This window comes from Lepisosteus platostomus, chromosome 4, assembly GCF_059453375.1.
Source record: "Lepisosteus platostomus isolate fLepPlt1 chromosome 4, fLepPlt1.hap1, whole genome shotgun sequence".
NCBI classification, from domain to species: domain Eukaryota; kingdom Metazoa; phylum Chordata; class Actinopteri; order Semionotiformes; family Lepisosteidae; genus Lepisosteus; species Lepisosteus platostomus.
The window spans coordinates 19,668,582-19,691,814 of NC_142614.1; the positions used below are offsets into that span (position 1 = coordinate 19,668,582).

Genomic DNA, 23,233 nt, shown 5'->3' on the forward strand with positions numbered 1-23,233 from the left:
ATTGACCATTTTTATTATATCTCTTGTTCTCTTTGACATTACAATGTCCCATCTCCCCATAAAAAATAACATGCTTCTAGAGAGATGTAAATATTTATATAGATGTAAATATATATGTAAATATTTTAATAATATATTTTCTTTTATCTGCATTGGATTATACCTTCGAAGTGCATATACTATAGTCATTCTTGTGTTTAACTAGCCTCATTATCATTAAACAGACAATTTTAAAACAAATTAGACCTTTCTAAATAAAATAATAGTTTAACTCCATGACTACAAGAATAATTTGTCATTGTACAAGCACATGTACACATGTTATAATTATTTTAAAATATTTTGTAATCTCAAGTAGGTGCTATTATTTTATTACATTATATTTTGTCTTTCTTTCAAGTCAGATAATTAGTACAGTAGTTCCACTGAGTTTCAGTTCATCAGACCTTCAGGCAGATATACTGTATATGGTTTAGATAATGTCAAAGGTTTGAACTTAGCATTAATCTTAAAATATCTTAGATAAACAAATTCAGACTGGGTGAAGGTTTGTATACAGTGCATATGCTATCTGGCATTTGAAAGTCTTCTTTAGGAACTTATTGAAGTTATATCATGATGAAATATGTTAATTTTTTTAGATTGTCTGAACTGGGTGATTTGTGATTTACAGTATAATCACTATAAAGTGGTATTCAAAAAACACAACTCTATATATAGTACACTATATTCCATCCAAGACTTTCAAAACAGAGAACTTCAACAGGAGTCTAAAGTCCACGAGGTTTTACAGTGCATCACTTAGTCTCAGGATGGAACGTGCTGCATACAAAGACTTGTCAGACTTTTCATGTGTGTTGTGTCAGACACAGCAAAATGAGGGACAGGTGGAGTTAATAAATACTAAAACATTTCTACGCTGTAAGAATACTGTTCAAGCAAAAGCCTTCTGCCAAAACCGCTGTTCCACAACAGCCATGTGTACACAGTTTATACAGTATATTGATCTTTCTTTTAGATTATAGAGTATATTGATCTTTCCTTTAGTGTTATTTTCAGTTTTATAGAAAAATATATAAATTCAGCAACTGTGAGATTATCATCTGACCTTTAAATGCAAAAGTGCTTGGTGTGTGTCTCCTATTTCTTTATAAAGGCCATTCTTTGCCAAGGCCAACACTACTACAAGAACAGATTGGATTCTAATTTCTCTCACCTGTGTATCTATACTCTTCCCTCAGAAGAGCTGATCCATCATGTCTCTTTATTAAGAAAGTTGATTTTTTCCCTCACAAATATTTCATAATATAAATGAGTTGTTTATTTTATGTAGGATTCATAACAACAAATCCACATATGTTTGGGGTTTTTTTGGTCAGCGACCACCAGTATGCTGCTAGGATGTTGCTAATGTAAAGCTGCTTGAGATTTGCTTTCAATGATACATTGATAATAAAAAAAAAACTTGCTTACTGCTGACTGGTCACCAACTGCATGCCCTCCAACAGCAGAGTTGCCTACCTTCTCATCCTTAAAAAAATAATATATTTTTGCTCCTTGTTATGGGAAGCCCTTATGAAAGTCAGGACAACCTACTGGCTGCATAGGTCACAAAAAGAAACATACTGTAGGCTCTAACCAGTGCTGTGAATGTGAGTATTGGACTGTGAAATAGAAGCAACAAGGGTGTGGCTAACAAGACAGAAAGCCCAGTTAGAGATGAATCTGTGTCTGTTGATGACACTCCCATGAGTATCCTAGATTATTTTCTGTTGTGCAAAGAAACTAGGTTACCATGGCCTCTAGGTTGGCCTTTGTAATTAGTCTGATGAAACTAATTAGTTCAGCTGTGTAGCTGCGTCAGTATGCAGAAGCTGCAAAGGAACAAGTAATAGGTTTATTCCATGCTGAAAAGAAAAGAAAGAAAACAAAACATTTCGGCTGTGGAGCCTTCTTCAGGTTGACCTCACCATTGAAAAACTTTGTGTTTTCTTTCTTCTCTTTTCAGCATGGAATAAACCTATTACTTGTTCCTGATTCAACTAATGATCTCCTTCTAAGCCGCACCTTGAAATAGGTAGTTAAGAACACTAGTTCATATGCTGGTGTCAAAAATGAAATGTCTGCATCAAGTTTATTGAGGCAGGGAGGGAGGAACTACTGATGCTACAAGGCATGTCAGTTTACTGGTTTATATCTCACTGGTTTGGGAACTCCATGCTTGGGCATGGAGAAACTCTGAAAGAGGTTAAAAAACAGGTTTTGACAATTTGTAAGGAAATTGAAAGGTACTGTTATTTGTGCCTGGAGTTTCAGTGTTCCAACTCATGGCTTTTCTAATTCTCTTCCCCATTTAGTCAATGACCACACTCCTCTTATGTACAGTATATGTGTGCTCACACTTCAGGAAATGCACAGGTGAAATGCTGGTTTCTGGCCCAACAGCCTGATAAATTTACAGTCGCCCTCAGAGCAGTGGCATGGCACAGTAATTCTGAGGCCTTACAGGATACACAGGCTCATAGAATTAAAAGTTAATAAGCAGACTGAAATGTTAATTCAGCGGGAAAACACAGCTGAAAGAGGCTCCTTTTAACTGATGAATTGCAACTGAAAAGGGAGGCATCGAACTGACCATAATAACCCTTTACAAGAAATTGACAAGTGACAGTAGAAGTCTCAAAACAATATTACTGCAGAATGAAGTGAGGTGTGAATTCCCATATGTTAGGAAAACTAAAGAAGAAAAATATTTGCAGGGTTATTGGTATCATCAGATCCCTAGACACGCTACCACATAGAATGTAGGAGTCTCTTATATACACAGGACAGTACTGTATATAAATGAGAGCAGCTGGGCAGAAATGCTGCCACAGGTGGTATCTCCTCTCCTCAAAATGCAAATGAGTCTAACATCAGAAGTTTAAAGACTACTAATAGAATTGTCTCATTACATTCCTTTTCATTAGTTTATGTACTGTATCTGGGGGTCAAAATGCAGATACTGTAGTAGGGTTAAGGAAGCCCATAAGACAAGAGATTATTTTGGCTGCAAAGCTGAAAATCAACACTACCTTAGTGCCACATTAGTAGAAATGTTTCTTTTTCATTTCTTGTTATGAACAACAGAATGTCATGCACATTTTTAAATTAATGTTTTTGTGCTAAAGGGTGCTAAAGGTGTGAAGCATTTTCAATGAAAATGAACATGTTATTTACTATCCATGTATATTTGGAACAGACATCCAAAGCAAAGGAGAGCTTATAGGATTTTTCTGCTTCAAATAGCATAAGAAAAAAAAGAAGAAAAAGAAAACATAAATTATGAAGCTGTGATAAAAAACACAAAAATATAGTTGAAAGCAGTTAATTAAAAAAAATCACCAGATTATATTATTAATAAATCTGATATGTAATCATACACATTTATGCTAAATAATATTTTTTTAATTCAAATGAATGTAGTAAATTAAGGTGATGTTCTTAGTATGTTTACCTGATGCTGTAGTTATTGGATAGCACTAGTGATTTCTACTTCTGTACTCTTGATCTCAGTGGGGATGATCTAGCTTTCAGAGAAACATCCATCTTCTACGGAATCATTAACCTTCTTTGATAAGACATTGACTTGCTGTGTCTCTGGGGTCTCATAGATTAACATTCAGTGTTCAAAGACAACCCATAAATTACAAAATACTCCACCATTGATAAATGTGTCAATAGCAAAGCAGAAGAGGTAACAAGTGCCTTTCCTGTTTCTGTGGTGAAATTTACTGTATGTTTCTATGATGCTCAAATTCATCATTTAAATTCCAAAATATTTTAAAACCATTATAAGCCACATTGAATGTTTTCATGAATGTTGTAAATTATTCATCATTTATTAATTTTCTATGGAATTTGTGTCCAAACTGTTTCTAAGGAGTAGGATTTTGACTTTCTTCAAAAATACATTAAATACAAACTTGTTATTCTAATGAAAATAATAATAGAAAATAATTAAAAAGAGAAAAATCAAATAATGTGTGTATCACAAGTGAGATTATTATGCATATAGGATCCCAAACTAACTCCATGCTGTTTAAGAATTTGCTGAAGCCTAGTAATTAAACTGCCCTGATGGCATTTAATAATTGCTTCAGACAGTGTTTAAAGACTATCCATTATTTAGATTAATAATATCCCTTGTGTAAGAACAGGTTACTGTCATAATTACAGTACCTTTTCTTAGTGTTTTTTCACATTGTATTCTCTGTGGGGTGGTGAAGATTGAGAGATATTCACTGAAGATGGGAAATACATTTATCTTCCTGAAATAACATCTACTGTGTGTAAAAAAATATCAAGTATCCATACCTTCTTAAATGACAGTAATTACTGTACAGTATTGAGGTATGCCAACATTTTTTACAAGGGCAAAATAAATGTGATTTAACACATCTTTTTTAACTAATAATTATGAAGTTCTTCAGTGCATTTTCACACAATGTAATTTAAGTTTTGCCTGCAGTTCTGTTCTCGCCTTTGTTAGCAGCAAAGAACAAATCACTTGGAATAAGATGGTAGCTTTTATGTTTAAAAAAGCAAGCAAGTTACTCATAGAAATTTATCTCAGTAAATTTCTCTAATACAGTATGCAGCATTACTTTTTATTAGGAGCATTGATGCCTTGAAGTTTCACTTTTTGGTTATGAGTTAAGCAATTAAGCTTTCTGGGATTGAAAGGCATCACAATGAATAACTGTGATCATTTGATCCAGTAGAGGATGAATGGATTTTAATAATAATAATAATAATAATAATAATAATAATGCAATTAAGGTTTTGTTTCAGTTCTCAATCGTACAAATCATTAGCAACCTGGAGAACTAGTCATAGCACATAAAACAAAATAAATATTTCACTTAATCTACTGTATATACAGAAATAGAGTACATTATATCCAGAATATGGATATATTTCTTAAATTTTCTTGTAATATAAGTCAGCATTATCAAAACATCATCAAACAGAAAATAGCACATTTTCTCACACACATTTTTGCTAATTTCAAAGAACATCCTACAGTACATGCTGTTATAGGCTTCTTTTAAAGTAAACACTATGCTGTGCTCAGCACCAGAATTTTCAGCATGACAATCTGTTTTTTAGAACTGTACAGCTCAGCGTTTCAAAATTAGTCAGTCTCCAGAATGATTGCTTTCTTATACTTCATCAGCATTACACTAGCACCCATTGCTTCAAAGTCTAAGAAAGGAAAAAAACAGCCTGCTATACTGACCCTTGTCAAACACTCAAGGAGCAGTCACATGGGGTACTGTACGTTTCAGCTTAATAGCCACGGGAAGTCCTTCTTCTCCACAAACTCAGCCTCGTTAAAACATCCACGAGCCACTTCTTGGGTTAAGCTTCATACACCAGCTGCCAGACAATGGGATTAGTGAGCATTCCAGGCCCCTCCCCTTTTGAACTGAACCATTGAGAGTGGAGAGACTGAGCTGTCAGCAACAGCACTGCAAAATTCAGATGGAAAAGCTTGGTGCAGAGAGCTCACCACAGGGAAGGAGGTGTTTAAGGATATTTTCTAATTAATACTGCTTGCAAGCTCGTCTCTCCGCTCTCCACACCTCCTGGGCATTCAGCTGGGACTAGCACAGACTGAAAACCTTGTGAGAACGAGTACAGCACCAGGGAGAAATAATAAATGACCAAATAGGGTGGCAGGCAGTGAAGACCAGACAATCCCCTATGCATTTCTGTGAGACTTATTTAAATATTAGCTCAGTGACAGGTCTATTTATTAAGACTTTCACTTGATATAAAGCTCCATTTTACTCTTTGGACAGCTAGAGCTTCACCAAAGTTCACCAAAGTAGTATCCTGGGGCTATCATAACTCTTTGCAGTCATTTCCTTTTGTCTAAGGTATTAAGAAGATCCAAAATCAAGTGATTCAAACATAAATCACTACCGGCAGAAAAATATATTATCAGAAAAATCACTAAATTCACATTCCTATACATGTAAATGCCTTTTTTTTTAGTCACTCTTAGAGTTGAGCTTATTGCCATTAGAAGTTTGCAAAATCATCTAAATGCTGTTCTATTTGTAGCAAAACCTACATCTCTTTCTAACGATGACAGATCTTCTAAATTAAGTCCTTGACATGGCTGTCATGAGCCTAACTGTTCTGGAACCAACTGTTTCATAAAATAGACTTTAGTTTGAAAAGCCAATGATGCTAACATTCATGGAAAGGTCTAAAAGTCATAGGCAAATTACTCTCCTTGTTAATGGAGACATGGAGAATGCTGTACCAACAGACTGCAGTTCTTTATGAATTCGATTTGCATTGAGGCTTTGTGGCTTTACGTCTGTCAATTCACTGACAGTACACTCTAACAGGCTTGTCTGTATACAGAACAGGTACAGTCATTTCTTCTCAGAAAACCCTGAATAAGTTGATTACATCGACTTTCTTGCCCAGTTGTAATAGAGACAGCCTCGCACCATTCCCTGAGCCTGCAAGTCAATTTTAATTTAATAAAATAGCAACAACGTGTCCAAAAAGTTGAAAGCAAGGCAGCCATCTGCCACACTCTACATACATACACTAAATTGAAACATTTATGAGCTTGAAAATGACTAGTGTTATTGAGAATACAAATCTGTCACAGTGCTAGGTGGACTGAAATTTAATGTGAAAATTGTTGCAGTGGAGCAGAAGATGAGCTTTTAAAAGTCCCATTGTTGGCTTAACTGGTTAAAGGCTGCAATGCTACAAGAGCAGGCTGAAGTCATCATCATGACATGGAGCCTGGATCATGTTACTAGCAGGCTAGGATCAGGATTCTTCAAGTAGTATTATACAATGGGTTCAGTGCTGTTGGGGAGTAGGTTTAGGTTTAGTCAGCACTTTCTTGGTGTTCAGTGAAATAACAGTTTCTGTAGCTTCCTAGGCCCAACAGGAATTCAGTGAGGGACACACATCACTGCTTGTCATTCCGAGCTTGTGATGCAGAAAAGATTAATGTTCCGATGCCTGGAGAGGGGGGTAGTAGGAATAGTCTGTATGAATTTCCTAATTCTCTCTTTGTCCGTACGGGGTTCATTACTGCAAAACCAAAATCCGATGATACAATTGGCAAATTCAAAAAAGGAGGAAAAACAGCAATTCTCTTTTAAGAAAACTAAAAAAAAAAAAAACATTGTGACTTTTGGTAGGGGGCTGTATTATATAAAAAAAGTAAGTCTGATTTTTTGTCCGATTCGTGATTCCTTCTTGGGTTAACTTCCAGTTGTTTGAATGGAAAACCACGAAGATGGATGTGTTTTATGGCATTTTGGTTTCATGCAAAATCAGTGTTTCACTGACATCAACTTAAAAGTCATAGAATTAAAACATTTCATAGGAAAATTAAAAATATCTTAATGTCAAGTAAGACAATGACAGAATCAGGTAAACTTGTTCATAATACAAACAAAATCTCTAGGTGTTGCTTCATTGTGCAGTTGGTGCATGATAATATGATTCAATACTTTGCAAATAATGATTTGCCAGTGCCAGTTGTTTATATTATTCTGATATTGCCTTTAAATGAGTTAGTTTTGTGCTGGTTTAATTATTAATCATGAAATAAGGATTGCAGCTCAGAAAGCAGATCTAATTAAATTGAATTGAAATTGTTAAGATGCAGTTTGGGAAATAAATGAAATCACCTTCTGTATCCTTAAACTGCTTCTTTTGTGAATTCCAATTATATTTCTGAAATGTTATCTTAAGGGAATTACATATAAACAATAAATACATTTTGCTTAATGACTTTCTGAGCAATTTAACAGAAACAGACAAACACAAAAGTCCTTTAAAACATACAATCATTTTCTATTCAAAGACAAAATATTATTTTATGTATGTAGTGGATTCCCCACTTTCTTAATATACAGAAGTTTTCTTTTACAATCAAAACAAGGATTAATGTAAAACATTTATAAGCATCATATATTTATAAACTGACTTCCCTTACTGAAGCTTCGATTTTCCAATTTTAATAGATATGGGTTCTGTTAGTACTGTACCTACTTAATGTGTAGATAATACTCCCATTTGCACAGAGCTCTGTCTGGTATAGAAAGTCTTCTACAGTCTTTTAATGAGCAATGAGAGATGATAATGACAAGAACTGTTAAACACTGGCAACTTCTGTATTTTCAACCTGCTATGTTGTATACACCACAGATTTATTCAGACTGTCCTCTGACTATAGTAACATCGGACTTGTAGTAAACCAAGAAAAAAATTCCCTAAACCTACAGTATGAAAAGCTGAAGGCTTACACATACAATGATTCATCCCTAATTCATAATTCATCCCATTCAGCCAACATTCATCCCTAATGCTTTTTGATGGAAACTACAAGATGCCACTTTCAAAAACAATTAAGACTAAATAAATCAGCAGAGACTGATTTGATGACAATAATTAGCTGCAACAGCCAAACTGCTGGATAAGAAAAAATAACCCTTTCTTTTATATGAGAGTACAGGTACTACCATAAATAATCCACAGTGAAATTTAATATGGTGATGATGCAGTAGTATCAAATACAGTGTATTGTTCTTGGATTGTTTTCAAAAGTTTTAAGCAAGTTCCCTGCCTGCACTACTTTGGTTGATAACTGACAGGCATGAAAACAAATTAAATACAGCAGACTGTATGGATTAAAGCATTTAATCAGTCCTAGATTTAAACTAAATTAAATTAAGTAAGGGGCATTCTTGAAAGATACATTCTTATAGTAAACTGCTGAATAGACCCTCTAGTCAGTAAAGAGGAACAAGATAGGAATTCTCATCAACTCCTCATACCTCAAGTGGATTTACACATTTTCATACCAGGAATTCAAGACATCATCTGAAAACTAGCAAAACACACAGTCCAAGACTTTCACAAAGTCTTTTGCAAAAAAATAATACAATGACACTTAAGACCTCCAAGGTAAACCTGGGTGTCCACCAATTATTCTATATGGTATTAATTAAATAAAGGAATAATTTTTATTATTATTATTGCTTACACTTATATAGAGCTTTTCTGGACACTCCACTCAAAGCGCTTTACAGGCAATGGAGACTCCATCAATGTGCAGCATCCACCTGGATGATGCGACGGCAGCCATAGTGCGCCAGAACGCTTGCTACACATCAGCTATCAGTGGGGAGGAGAGCAGAGTAATGTAGCCAATTCATAGATGGGGATTATTAGGAGGCCATGATTGGCAACACCCCTACTCTTTTCGAGAAATGCCCTGGGATTTTTAATGACCACAGAGAGAAATGCCCTGGGATTTTTAATGACCACAGAGAGTCAGGACCTCGGTTTTAAATCTCATCCGAAGGACGGCGCCTGTTTACAGTATAGTGTCCCCATCACTATACTAGGGCATTAGGACCTACATGGACCACAGGCTAAGCGCCCCCTGCTGGCCCCACTAACACCTCTTCCAGCAGCAACCTTCGTTTTTCCCAGGAGGTCTCCCATCCAGGTACTGACCAGGCTCATACCTGCTTAGCTTCAGTGGGTTGCCAGTTGTGAGTTGCAGAGTGATATGGCTGCTGGCTAATAATGTAACAAAAGTGTTTGGAGTACTCCTGCTGTACCAGTATTGCAATCTATTCTATGTTCTTGTCATTAGAGAGATAGCTTATACTCCTGGGGGCACAAGCACCAGTTATTGAAGTGATGGATACTTATTCAAGTCTCTGCCTTCTTCAAGAACTGTTTGATGTTGACAACTGTTTTCTTTGCCTCAGGTGGAAAGGAGTTATGGAACACTGTCAAAAGAAGTTTCCTGTTGTAGCCCAAGACTTTGGGCTGTCCATAAATCTGACAGAAACAGAAATAATGTGTTAAGCTGAACCTAGGAGCTCTAAACAGTAAAAAAAAAAAAATCAATAACCATAAAAGGTGTGAAACCAACACAAATACAAAAAAAACAGCTTGCTTCAGACATGTTATTAGTGACAGAAGTGTGGCAAGTACTGTAGGGTAGAAGTCTAGATTTTCAAGGACATCTGGGAAGATAAAACTGCTTTAGAAAGCGTTGGGTGTACACAGTATGTATGGCCCCTTGACCTCCTTGTCCATGTACTGGAGACCTGGGGGGATGTACTGTTACACCCAGTGCTGAAGATAAGATACTGAGGCAAGTGGCATTGAATACTTCTTTAGTATTTTAGTGTTAACATGAAAATTCAGATCCAAAACAGCATGCAACCACTCTTACTTAAACACAATAATAGAACAACTCAACACCCCATCCAAATCCAAATTATGATTTACACAGTATCTTTATTAAACCTGTCATGGCTGTGCTGAATGCAGCTGTTTCGGGATAGTTCTTTCCATTTCAAGAATGTTACTGCTCTCCCATTTCCCATACAGGCCTATTATTTGTTTCAGAGCTGGAAACTGATTCAATTTATAAGAAATGAACTTACTTTGATTTAAAGGTGGAGGGGGGGAAGATTCTAGACCTGTCAGTGCCTGACTGTGCAGCTTAAATGTGCCATCTTAAATTTAATTTGTCAGTCAACAAAATACCCTTCATGAAAAGGAATACTTGTAGTTCTCACAGATATAATATCTGGACACCCTGCATTTATGGTTATGCCATAGTTATACAGATATCCACTGATTTATGATAATTGAAGCTATTAGCCTCCAGCAAGAAAAAGATCTACACAACGCTCATTCACATCAATGAGAAATCCACTCCCTCTGAACTTACTATGCAATACATGCTTGTATAAAAATCTTCATTTGACACTGTTGAGCTAATTTCCATATTTTTGTTATTCTGTTCCTTCGGTTTGAGGCAATTTATTCACGGGGCTGTACTTTACAGCTCACATTAATTGGGAAGTCATGTCTTGTATTTTTAATGGTCTCATGATTAATAAATCTGGTTAAAGGGTTTAAAAGGCCTTATGCGAAAGTCATTTTATTGAGTGAGTGACAAGTCCAGACAACCAGTTGCTGGAAAATAAATATACAAATGAAGAGCATGTTATGATTTTTGATCCAGCTGAAGCAGCTTTCAACCATTGCAAAGCAGAGTAAACAAAGTAAAATGATTGAAAAATATCAAAAATATAGTGAAAGTTCTACTTCAACACTGGCCTGAATAACTGGTAAAATGTAATTTCCTCTTGAAGATATGTGCTTGTGTAACATGTCTGTGATGACATTCACCCAGGTTTGTCAAGAGTGCTCAGAAGACACTGGCAAGGGACCGGCCTTCTGGCATAGACAGTGTGGCATACTGTATGTCTGAGCAGTTTGGACTGGACACTCAGTGGTATTGACTATTAAGACAGCAGTTAAAATCCTGGTACTGGCCACATATTTTACAAATTGTTTTTACTACTTCAATGTATGACTTTTACTGACTGTATGAACACTGAAGGTACTCAGTACTTTTTAGCATTATGTGTTCTGTATTTTAGTATTTTTAAAAAATTGCCACAACCACTGAGACTTAACAGCACAGCTTTTTTTTTATTAACACACCGATCACATCACTCACTGCACGCAAAACTCTGTTCCACAGTTGCAGCCTTCCCACAGTACCCAAAGGATGGCAACAGCATTTGCTGAAAAATTAATGTGGCATCTATGATTGATGTAGTCTCAGGCCACATAAATGTCAACTAAATGAGCCAAACGCCACTAACATCTGCAGGAACCTTTTATCTGCATTGTGAATATGTAACACCATTATGAAATGTAAAAGGCATACAAAATTATGATTCAGTGAAGCAAAGCTCACAAAAACATTCCTGTGAAAGGTAAATGGAGTGTAAAAATTTATGTATGGGTGTGTACATTATGTACTTCACAACTTTATGTATGTGTATGTATATGTGTGCATACACTGTATACTGTATTTATGTATCAGTGTGTTATTGCTTCTTGCATTCTCATACATTTATGGTATTCTACTTCAGTTAACTTGATTTTATCTCAAATATTGTTAAATAAAATTGAGACTTGAGATTGTTTATTTAAGATCACAGCATACTCACATTTTAAAGGTTTGCTAATCCTTAGTAACGTTTGGAAGTCCTACATGTTATTAGTAAATATTGGTCAATAGAGATCAATCCAAGTATATCAGTATTGGATGCTGAGTTACAGAATCAATCTAAAGGTCTAAATTAATATGGATTATTAGAAACTTGATATCACATTTAAAATTCTCCTTCATATCTGAAGACTACTGTAAGTCTCTGAAATAGGAAAATCTCTTCTTGGCGATCTTCTTAACTTCTTTAAAAATTAAGAAGAAAACAACGTATTTGAAAATGGGTAACAGCATAACATACAGTATGAACAAGTAATAGGTTTATTCCATGCTGAAAAAAAAGAAGAAAGAAAACACAACATTTCGGCCGTGGAGCCTTCTTCAGGTGTGACCTCACACCTCACACCTGAAGAAGGCTCCACGGCCGAAACGTTTTTTTTTCTTCTTTTTTCCCCAGCATGGAATAAACCTATTACTTGTTCCTTTGCAGCCTATGCATGCTGACGCAGCTACCCACCTGAACTATTAAAATAATAATAATAATAATAATAATAATAATAATAATAATAATAATAATAATAATAATAATAATAATAATGCCTCCAAAAATCAATAATTCAGTTTTTTCAAAATTAAAAAGGAAATTGATAACATTGACTAGAACTTATGTTTGCTTAAAATTACACCAAGTAGACACAGGATACAAAACAGGAGGCACCTCTTTGAGAAAACAGTGTTTTGTAAAATAAACTGGTGACATTGTGAATTGAAGCCACAGACTTTGGTTCTGTAGCTTCACGTTGTTTACGAATGCTTCAGACACCAGTAACTGCACAAACTAGTACAGTTAACATAAATATGGTCTCCATTACTTTTATGGCATTTTTTACTATTTTCTTAAACATGACAAATTGCAGTTCAATAACAAAGCAGATGTGCACAAGAAAAGTATGTAAACATTTGCCCCTGTTACATTGATATTTTGAGTCCCCTTTACACAACAAAGGAAGCTTCACCTTGAAGGCACATTTTTCAAGACACCTGTTTCATAGTAACTACAGGTCCAGATTGTGAGTGTGCTCCAGTTTAAGTGACTTCAACTGTTCGAAGATTGAACAGTACAATGCTCATACCAAGATCTCTTTTTTTTAACTTCTCATGCTGAAAACAAAATTGAAAAATAGCTTTGCTATTACTTTTACACTTTCTATTACCCCTTTCATCTTTTAAACCCAAGAGCTGCTGCAGACCGCAATTTTATTTGGACTCCAATGAAGCAATTGCTTTTTTAATGTATTTTTGCTTCTTTTTTTGGTGATCTACACAAAACAATGAAGGCTGGCTACAGATATTCGTTGGGACTGACTCAGCACAAAAAAGCAAGATTTCATTTAAGCAATTTCATTTTGCTCCACTGCTGCCATATTACATTATCAAAGTAAATTGAGTTTCACACTAACTTGAAAATAACATTAGGCATTCAGTTGGGAAAGATTTGTATTGTTTTTTGTAGGCACAATTGGCGGTGGGTGTTTTTTTAATCACTATTTGTATTTTTGTTGACGGCAGATCTATTAATGTAACAGTAGACAAACAAGTGCTTTGTTTATTCAGATAGGAAAACAATAATACAATAGCAATAAAATGTGACAAATAAGCATGCTTATTTTGTTTTTTAGGCAAAAAGTGACAACATCAAAAACAGAATTAAAATTGTAATAAAACCTTTTTACATGGCTTCTCCTTTACTATTACTGTAGCTACAGAAGCAATACAAAAAATAAACAAATGATTTAGGAACTCTAACAGAGACTGCTTCACATAGTTGATAGAACACTCAGAATGAACAATCATTCTAGGTAAAACAAACAATAAAATAGAAGTAAGAGACACAGCATCCTCTGTTTAAGGCTGTTCTACTCATAACACTTACTAAAATACAGTATAGCTGATTTCACAGTTTAGTAAGAACTTCTTATGTTCCACTGACTGCTTAAAGGTTGTTCTACTGAAAACACAAACTTGTGTACCTACAGTACAAGCTATATGTATTTAAGGCGAAAAACTTTTGAGCAGTCAGTGGGACATACTTGTTTAGTAGAACATACTGTACTAAACAGTGCAATACGCTACATACTGTAATAAGCTGTCAAATATATTTTATTCAAAGACGGGTAACTGTTGTCTTACAGTATATATAATTAGTTGGACAGTTAACACACTTTGTAACACAAAGGCAGGTCAAGGGTCTCTGAGGAAGTACACAAATGTTAAACTAACAGTACTATGACACTGGATTCATTGCATACAAAACAGTAACTTTGCTGAGTAAAGATGCATCTACAACAAAGTTGAAAAATTGATCATTAATCTAACAAAATCATGTGAAAGTCAGATCATTCAAGACTGAATGAAAAGCCATGCAGAATATACAGTATATGCTTACATATACTGTAAATAGCCATCCAATTTAACATTATCATGTACACAATATTACATATGACCAGCAGCCATACAGTATCACTCACAATATCACTCACAACATCAACTCACAACTGGCAACCCACTGAAGCTTAGCAGGTGTGAGCCTGGTCAGTACCTGGATGGGAGACCTCCTGGGAAAAACTAAGGTTGCTGCTGGAAGAGGTGTTAGTGGAGCCAGCAGGGGGCGCTCACCCTGCAGTCCATGTGGGTCCTAATTCCTCAGTATAGTGACTGGGACAGGGGGGTACATATAAAAGGTGCTGTCCTTCAGATGAGATTTAAAACCGAGGTCCTGACTCTCTGTGGTCATTAAATATCCCAGGGTGTTTCTCGAAAAGAGTAGGGGTGTTACCCCGGCGTCCTGGCCAAATTTCCCATTGGCTTTTACCAATCATGGCCTCCTAATAATCCCCATCTTGAATTGGTTCATTACACTGCTCTTCTCCCCACTGAAAGCTGATGTGTGGTGAGTGTTCTGGCGCATCCAGCTGGATGCTGCACATTGGTGGTGGTGGAGGGGAGTCCCCATTACCTGTAAAGCGCTTTGAGTGGAGTGTCCAGAAAAGCTCTATATACAGTAAGTGTAAGCTATTATTAAGTGCAGCACTTTATAGAGGGGTATACAGAATACAATCCTTTGCACCTGGAGAAAATAAAAAGTTAGGAAAATAAGTTAAATGAAAAATAGGGGTTATGATTTAGGAAAAATGTTTTCAATCATGTACAGCTGAACATCTGATATAGTGGAACACTGCTTTTCTAAATTTAGGCAATACATTTAATAGTTAATATCATTGTTATCTTGATAAATCTGACATTATTCTTGCCAGCATTGGCTAACATTACATTTAAAAGTAAATATTCTAGAGAACACAAATCTAAAGACTGCATTGACTCATTCTTTAGATCTCAATATCTTTGCCCACCTTTATTTGACTCAGTCAAAAGAGCATGCTGAATGCCACGGACACGATCACCAAAAGGTTTAAGTAATTCCGGGAAGTAATAAAACTGCCTAATGGAAATACAGAAAGTATTAACAATGTGACACTGACTTAAAGGGTCATATTAGTCTTGTATCTTTATCATTGAAAATTTTAAAAACATTCAAGACATACATGTCAATCAGCACGACAAAGCAAAACCAGCCAACAATTTTCACCTGAAGGGTTTAGTCACCACTGCAAATTCAGCCTATCTATAATGGACTTTTAAACTGCAATAAGTGTACAGTAGCTGGCGGCATGACTGCACTGACCAAAAATCAAGCCAGCTGCCATTCTGGAGACACTCAATTCGCCTTAATACTATAAATCCGTAATTAAGAGATAAGGAGTGTTTCTCCATCCTTTCGCCATGGCTCCAGTATGAAAAATATCACAAAAAGGTCAGGAGAAAAAATAAAAGTTCCAACCTACAGTATAGAAAAGCAAAAAGTGTTTTCATTTTAAAATAAAGTTAAAATGCCAAGAAATAAAATTTTACTTAGGCTGTGTATATACACCATTGAATCCTGGACAGATTCATGTTTGAATAATTATACGACTCGGTTCCTTATAGGTTCCTTCCTGGATACTAGCCAGGATGTAGATTAATTTCTTTCAATTGAGAAGAGAGAAACTTCTCTCCAATATCAAGCAGTATTACCAAGAAACATATTTTACTCATCCATCTCTTTTGTAACACATCAACAAATTCATATTTTTTTAACTCAACATAAAAGTTACAGTTTCTTAGCCTTTACCTTAGTTGGTATTGGTATACAGACACTTAATCCCCTTATTTTAAGTCAAGAAATGTATTATTTTAATCTTATTTAATATAATCGGGCTTTCCTGTTTCTTTTTTGAAATTCAGATGAGATTTCTAATATAAAACGATAGTAATTGAATTATATTAACATTGATGCTACTGAGTAGGAGTGCAATAACTGAACAACATGTGGGCCACAGTAAAATTAAATTATTGATAATTCAAGCTATTTGTTGAATATTCCTTGCAATTTACTAAAAGGTTATGTTTTTTTATTGTATTAAGCATGCTCCTCTTTCTTTAAAAGCAGTATTATGACTTGGAAGTTTCATCCCTGCAAACTATGCTGTGAAAAACTCACACTGAAATAGATCAGTAAGCTGATCCCGCTTTGTCGCCCTTTATTTAGCCATAACTTTCCAACTTGTAATGTGAAGTGTGGCTTTGTTGCACAAGAAATCATCAACAGCTCCAGGCAGCCTAGCATACACAGTCACCCATGGAGGCAATAACACTCAGGCAGCAATTACTGACTTCAACACGGTCACCAACCCTAACAACACAAGTGTGTCGCCAAAGGGCTGGGATAATTATCATGTTGCTGTGTCAAACTCTAGTCTCAGACATCTTAAAATGCGTTGCCATAATCCCAGCATCATTTTTAGAACAAGCAATTTTTTTTATCTGGGAGGACTACTGCCAATAGATTATTTTAATTTTACATTTCCAGCTGAAATGTTTTACATAAGAACAGCCTGTTGAATAAAAAAATCTGAATGTCCATCTACTTTGCCTTTATTGATGGTTTTTCAAACATTTGACTGAAAATAAGTACATTTCCCATTTAATGCAGATGTCTTATACTTCTTATTTGGGTGTAAGGGAATTTGATGTAGCTCAGTGCCTTTTTCAAGTGTGTCACATTTAACAGAACTAAGGCTCTGTGAGCTGACACTGATTTCTTCCTACTGGTTCATCCGGAATTACCCAAATATCAGATTACTTAAGCCTTCCCTAGAAAACCAAACACTAACCTGTGATAAAATGTTCAAACTAATAGTGTTCTTTATTTCTGAATTCAATACAGAATCTTTGTTCTCTGTGTCATTATTCAGTTTTTACCTGATACCTGTCATGTAATCTTTAAGCATTTTTTAGGTTATTTTGATACAAGCAAGTTAAAGTTTTCTTTAAAGTTCAAGTATCTAAATTGAACTAATTAATGGAAACTATACCTTGGTGAAAGAAGACAACTATAGAACAATGGGAACTGACTGGTTACAACCTTTATGGAGAAATCAGAACTGGAATTCATTCACTTTTAAGAATCCTGAATTTTAACTATACAGATATGATGTATAATAATTTCATTCTGCCATGGCAATTGTGACAAAGCAAGTTTTCTAAGCTTCAGTAACTATCAGTACCTGAAAAATGTCTCAGGCAATTACAGATATTCACATGAGGTTTTTTTTGTTGTATTAATAAATAATCTGTTTTCTGGATCTTGCACAAATGCAATAACTATGTCTATTTATACATTACTGGGAGTTGTTTGTTTTCTGAGTTTCATAGAAAGTTTTTATTAAGTCCATCTTTAATCATTTAGGCCAAATCTTTAATAAAGTGCTTAACTTAGCTTTATTTAGAATTGAACATAATTTAACATAACATAATTTAAAAACTAGTACTGTGGCAAGGAATTTAAGTTCAGTTCTTACTTTTATACATAAAATAGGATCATAGGTTGTTACAAAAATAACTTGCAGGTGATGGAGTTAAAATAGGCAGAGAGAAAGGGCTTATTTAAACTTTGCACATCGAAGTGTACTCTATGTGTAACAGGGTGCAAAAGCAGGGTCTTACAGTGTGCAGAAAAAAATATTTATCTTTCAGAAATGTTAAAAGCATGTATTACTATGGTTTAACTTTATCTTTTACTGGTTCATCTTGCTATCAGAGATGAACAGACATATACATGTAGGAACAAGCCTGAATTCAACATTCTCATCTAATAACAGCACTCTGGGAATTCCTCCTCAGTATAGGGTTTGTGCATAAATACCTGCTCTACACTATTGTTTTGCGTCTCTGAGTAGTTAACCAGCTCAATCTACATTCCATTGCTTTATTATAAGTTTATAATGTAAGTAACACAGTAAGAAAGATACTGTATAAAACCCTTAATTCATGAAAATCTACTATACTCTTTTGTATTGTGCTACAGTCATATTTCATAGCATACATATTGTATGAATGTCAGTATAATGATTTGTTTAATTTTATTACTGTGGTGCCACAAGCATTACTGTGAAATTTTAAAAATATTTATCAATACAACTCCTACTTAAATTTCCTTCTAGACTATTACTCTTACTCAATAACCCGTCACATCATAAAAAATTACAAAACCAGACAGATAATTTTAAAAAATATTTTTAACTTGTAAAAACATGTCAGTGTGGTTGTAATATTTTGGTTGCTCTACTTAAAACCATAAAATGTGTCCTTGTTTTCTTCTCCTTGTTCTTCTCAATAATGAAATGAGGAACTTTTAACTAAATTTATCTTAATCAAAAATGCAACTGTTCTGTATCTAAAATATTGGAACTACACTACTCAGATTATGAAAAAATCTTATTTTAATGAGAGATGGAAGAGTTGTTTTCTGCCTTGATTCAATCTCTGCGATACGATTTTAAAGTACTATACTTAACAACAAAAACACAACCCAGAAATTAAAAAAAAAAGTTGTGAAGCCAGAATAATGAAAAACTACAGTATATTGAACTTATAGTATTATCTGCCAAAACCTGTGGCTGAAAACATGATCCTCCACCATAAGAAGGGTTATGAAGGGCCTGCTTTGCCACTTCCATCTTGCAGTTTAATCCCTCAGTCACCAATCCCATGAAAGAGGTATCCAATGCAAGATTCACTTCCCACCAGTCCAGTGTCTCTGTGAACAATAGGCCCAACCCAGTGCTTGTGTTGGCATAGGCCTGACTTGAGAGAGCATTAATGCTGTGCAAGGGATAAAGTTACACCCACCTGTCCCTAATAACACAGACTGAACAATGGGGAGATCACACAGCTCTCTGTGTGGCTTTGAAGTGAAAAGTTTTATCTCATTTGCTTGTCAGCATGAGCAAACACACCACCTTTAATTTTGCAAGCCTCTTTGAACAACTTCAGCTATATTGGACAACTTTTCTAAAAAAAATACCTACAACAATCAATGACGTTCAGAGTGTGTTAACAAGAAAGCACAGCTTTATCATTCTTTTTTCTTTTTACGCTCCTTAAAAAAAATAAATAAATTTTTTAAAAATATGCTTTATATGCTGTCATTGGAGAGAAAAGAGGAACAACACAGTAATTAGCAGAGTGCCTGACGTAAATTATACTGCTGGTTTAACCTGTTAATTTAGACAGACAAACAACAGTTACACATCAATTTTAAGAAAGAAGACCATTTTACAGCCTTGTTCAGTTCTTTCCCACCTAACATTACATATGGAGTGGAAACTGCAAATATTAGTTTGGGGCAGATAATGTTCTCACTGACATAGCATCAAACAAAATCCTTAATATAAATTAAATTCCTGTGGTTCCATGCTACTACCCTCTAGCTTTCAGTTGTAGAACCTCCATGTCTGTAACCAGGTCTGTAAGTATTGGGGGGTGGGGGGTCCAAGTAACACAATATCAGTGAGGAAAAATAGCGTAAACTTTAAAAAATGTTAAATCTAAAGCAGTGGGCAGAGGGGGTCATTGGCTTCAACTTGTAAGATACTGTATTCTTTAAAATGGGTGCTTAGATGTTAATGTACAGTAGCAGATACCATTTTCACTTTGGTGAAATCAAACCAATGGTAACTGGCTAGTGTTCAAAGCAATTAAATTACACAGAGAGAATAGCTTCTGCAGTCCTTATTTACGGGTTACAAAATTCTTTATTGCAAAGTTCCTACATTTGGTAGGTATAGTACATCTTCTAATGTAGATGAAAAGGAGTTCAAGTGTGTGGCACAGTCAATATAGCTTGTTTCCTGGGAGAGAAAGCAGGATTATTAAAAGCTACAGTATTGTGCAGCTCTCTCTTCAGAAATAATATGCATTACAGGAGCAACGACACCTTTAGGTTTGTCAGCTAATTGCATTCCTTTGCACAGTCACCCACTCTGAAATTGTCTATGAAAAGGCCTTCCTGATGCAAAGGTTTAGGTTACCACAAGTACCTATTTGTAGTAACACTTGCAAAAATAAAACGCCACCTACCTAATTAGCTGAGCTCTTTCAGAAGCTACCCTCACCACAGACCTGATTACTTTTTTTTTTGCCTTATTGATTTATAAATTACCGTCACGGCAGTTTCATCATTTAAACCAGTCTGTCTCTGAATCGCAGAACAGTATCTGGTGTAAAGGTTACCTCAGCAGAGATGGATGTCTCCTTATTCGTGTCTTTTCTGTTCAGCACTAGGCTTATTATTTTATTGCTCAGTTGGGAAAAAAATGAAACAATGGTGTTTTGTAATAATATACAGGCTCTTCTGAATGCAGTAGGCTTAATTTTGTTGAAAGCTGTGAGCAACATTGTGTTGCTGCTGAATTCTAGGAGGCCAAAACCATAATTTTAGCTAACTTGATTTTATACAGTGGCACATTTCACATAGTTAAAAAGGTAGATTGGAGATTATTAACACAGTTATTAAGTGTACACTGGCCACAGCATTTTTTGGCTTATGCCAATCAATCAATGCAATTGAAACAAATTCAAATATCTGACCATTTCAAAAGCAATAACCTCTGTTTGAAAAAAAATATAGCATGATTTGATTTTCATACTGTTAGAGTAGAATTTCAGGTTTTTCATTAAACTTGAGACTTTTCCATTTCACATTCTACGTACAGTAATTACAGTAAGTGAAATCATCCAGTCTAATTTCAAATACCAACAATATGAACATTGCTCACTTTGATACTTTCTCATACCCCATACTGAACAAACGCAATTATCATTACTTTCATCACATTTCCATTACAGTTTGTTTTAACATATTAGTAACAATGAAGAAATAAAGTAGCACTTTCTGGATTTGTGATTTATTAAGCAGTAGAGACAAATCAAAATTAATTTACTGCAAGAATACTGTATATATTAATTTTAGTAAGCCCATTTTAGAAAAACAAATTCAAGGCTCAAAACAAATGTTTACATTTCTTTAAAGCTGTTTGTGCTGTACTTTTTCCTTACCTATGGTAGGACTTACAATACACTGATCCACTGATCGTATTTAAGACAACAGACACAAAGTACCTAAAACACTGCCAGGAGCTTTACTATATGAATTTACACAATCATATTTGATTAATGCTAAATTCATTCATCCAATCTGAAAAAAAAAGTCATTCGAAAATGAGGTGTGTATCTACATGAAAACAGCTTCAGCAGTGACTACTCCAGAAGGTTCTCCCTGCAGTGATGGATGAAATACTGAACTTTCTAATTTCAGTATCATTTAACTAATTAACATTCTGTAATAGGGTAATCATATAGCTATTTAACCACTATTACAAGTTCTACGGAGATATTCAAAAGTCTCAGTCAGTGAACTACAGTCATTTGTTCAACATTCAACAACTAATGCACTGCACCTCATATAAAGGTCTGTGCTACCAGGCTGTTTTATATTTTTTCTATTTTGTTTTTAATAATCATTTAATCACATATAATTACCTGATAATTATATAGACCACATTGCCTCAGTCCAGCCATAATACAATACTGTCTGTTTTTGTCACCTGTGTGCTGTTGCATGTCAGCGACTAAGAAGCAAATATTTAATCTCATAACAATTCCCAGCTGTCCTTGTAAAGCAGAGCTTAGTCAATTATTATTACTCTTTCCACTTAAGAAAGCCCAAGAGTCACTTTTATATAAAGGAAAATTTTATGGGATTGAAAAGTATATAATAAGTAGCCATTTATTATTTTTAGCAAAGATTCATGTTAGCTTTTGGATTCACAAATTCAAAAAAATAATTTGGAAGCTACTGTAAATATGTTCTAAACTTGTACATTTTTGGACTGCGGTTTTGTAAAATAGCAGTAAAAACAAAGAAAACCAAGCCAGGAATGAGAATATTTATATTAGCACAAGGTCTAACCTGGGATTTTTACATGGCTGGTTAAGGGGATGATTCAGTTTCATGACCTAGGGCACATGTGAGTATAAATCATTTTATAGCATTTACTGCTCTGCGAGTCTACATCCCATGAAAAATCCTTAAAAGTGGGTGGCATTGTCTCTGCTGGTTGAGGAACTTTATTTTCTGCAAGACTATGCAGTCAGTTTCATTTGGATAGAGGAATGTCAAAGTTAAACCATTAACAACGTTGGAAAGTAATAGTTTATTCCATGCTGAAAAAAGAAGAGAGAAAACACAATGTTTCAGCTGTGACGCCTTCTTCAGCCCTCACACCTTCTCTTTTCAGCATGAAATAAACCTATTACTTGTTCCTTTGCAGAGTACACATGCTGACACAGCTACCCACCTGAATTACATTAACAACATTGACAGGCGTGTCGGTTGACATGAACTGATGAGTGTCAAACGTTTTCACTATCAAGGCCTGATTTTTGCCATTCTTTTAACCCACATTGAGATTACATAATTTAATTTAATTTATATCCAAGCAAAAGGAGTACATTTGTGGGGTACTCCTAGCTTTTTAACTACATAGATTAGACACATACTGCATAAATGCAAGTATAAACATCTAAATCTGGAAAAGAAAAATTAAAATGTGTTTTTTTCTCGAGCACTACAGTATGGCGTGTTTATACTTTGTTGTGGTGTTCTTTCCTCTGTGCAAAGCAGCAGTTTACTTAAACATCATCAAGACA

General features: G+C 35.0%; 1 protein-coding gene across 5 annotated transcripts in view; it reads right to left on the minus strand.

Moving 5' to 3' along the window:
- arhgap24 (Rho GTPase activating protein 24) overlaps window positions 1-23,233 on the minus strand; it is a 136,331-nt gene that overhangs the window by 20,989 nt on the left and 92,109 nt on the right. The window contains exon 1 of one of the 5 annotated variants that reach the window (XM_088628887.1): window positions 5,282-5,434. The exons of the other annotated variants lie outside the window; for them this stretch is intronic. The gene's annotated coding sequence lies outside the window, so the exon portion shown is untranslated. Of the gene's footprint in view, window positions 1-5,281; window positions 5,435-23,233 lie in introns of those variants that run through there. 5 annotated transcript variants of the gene reach the window in all.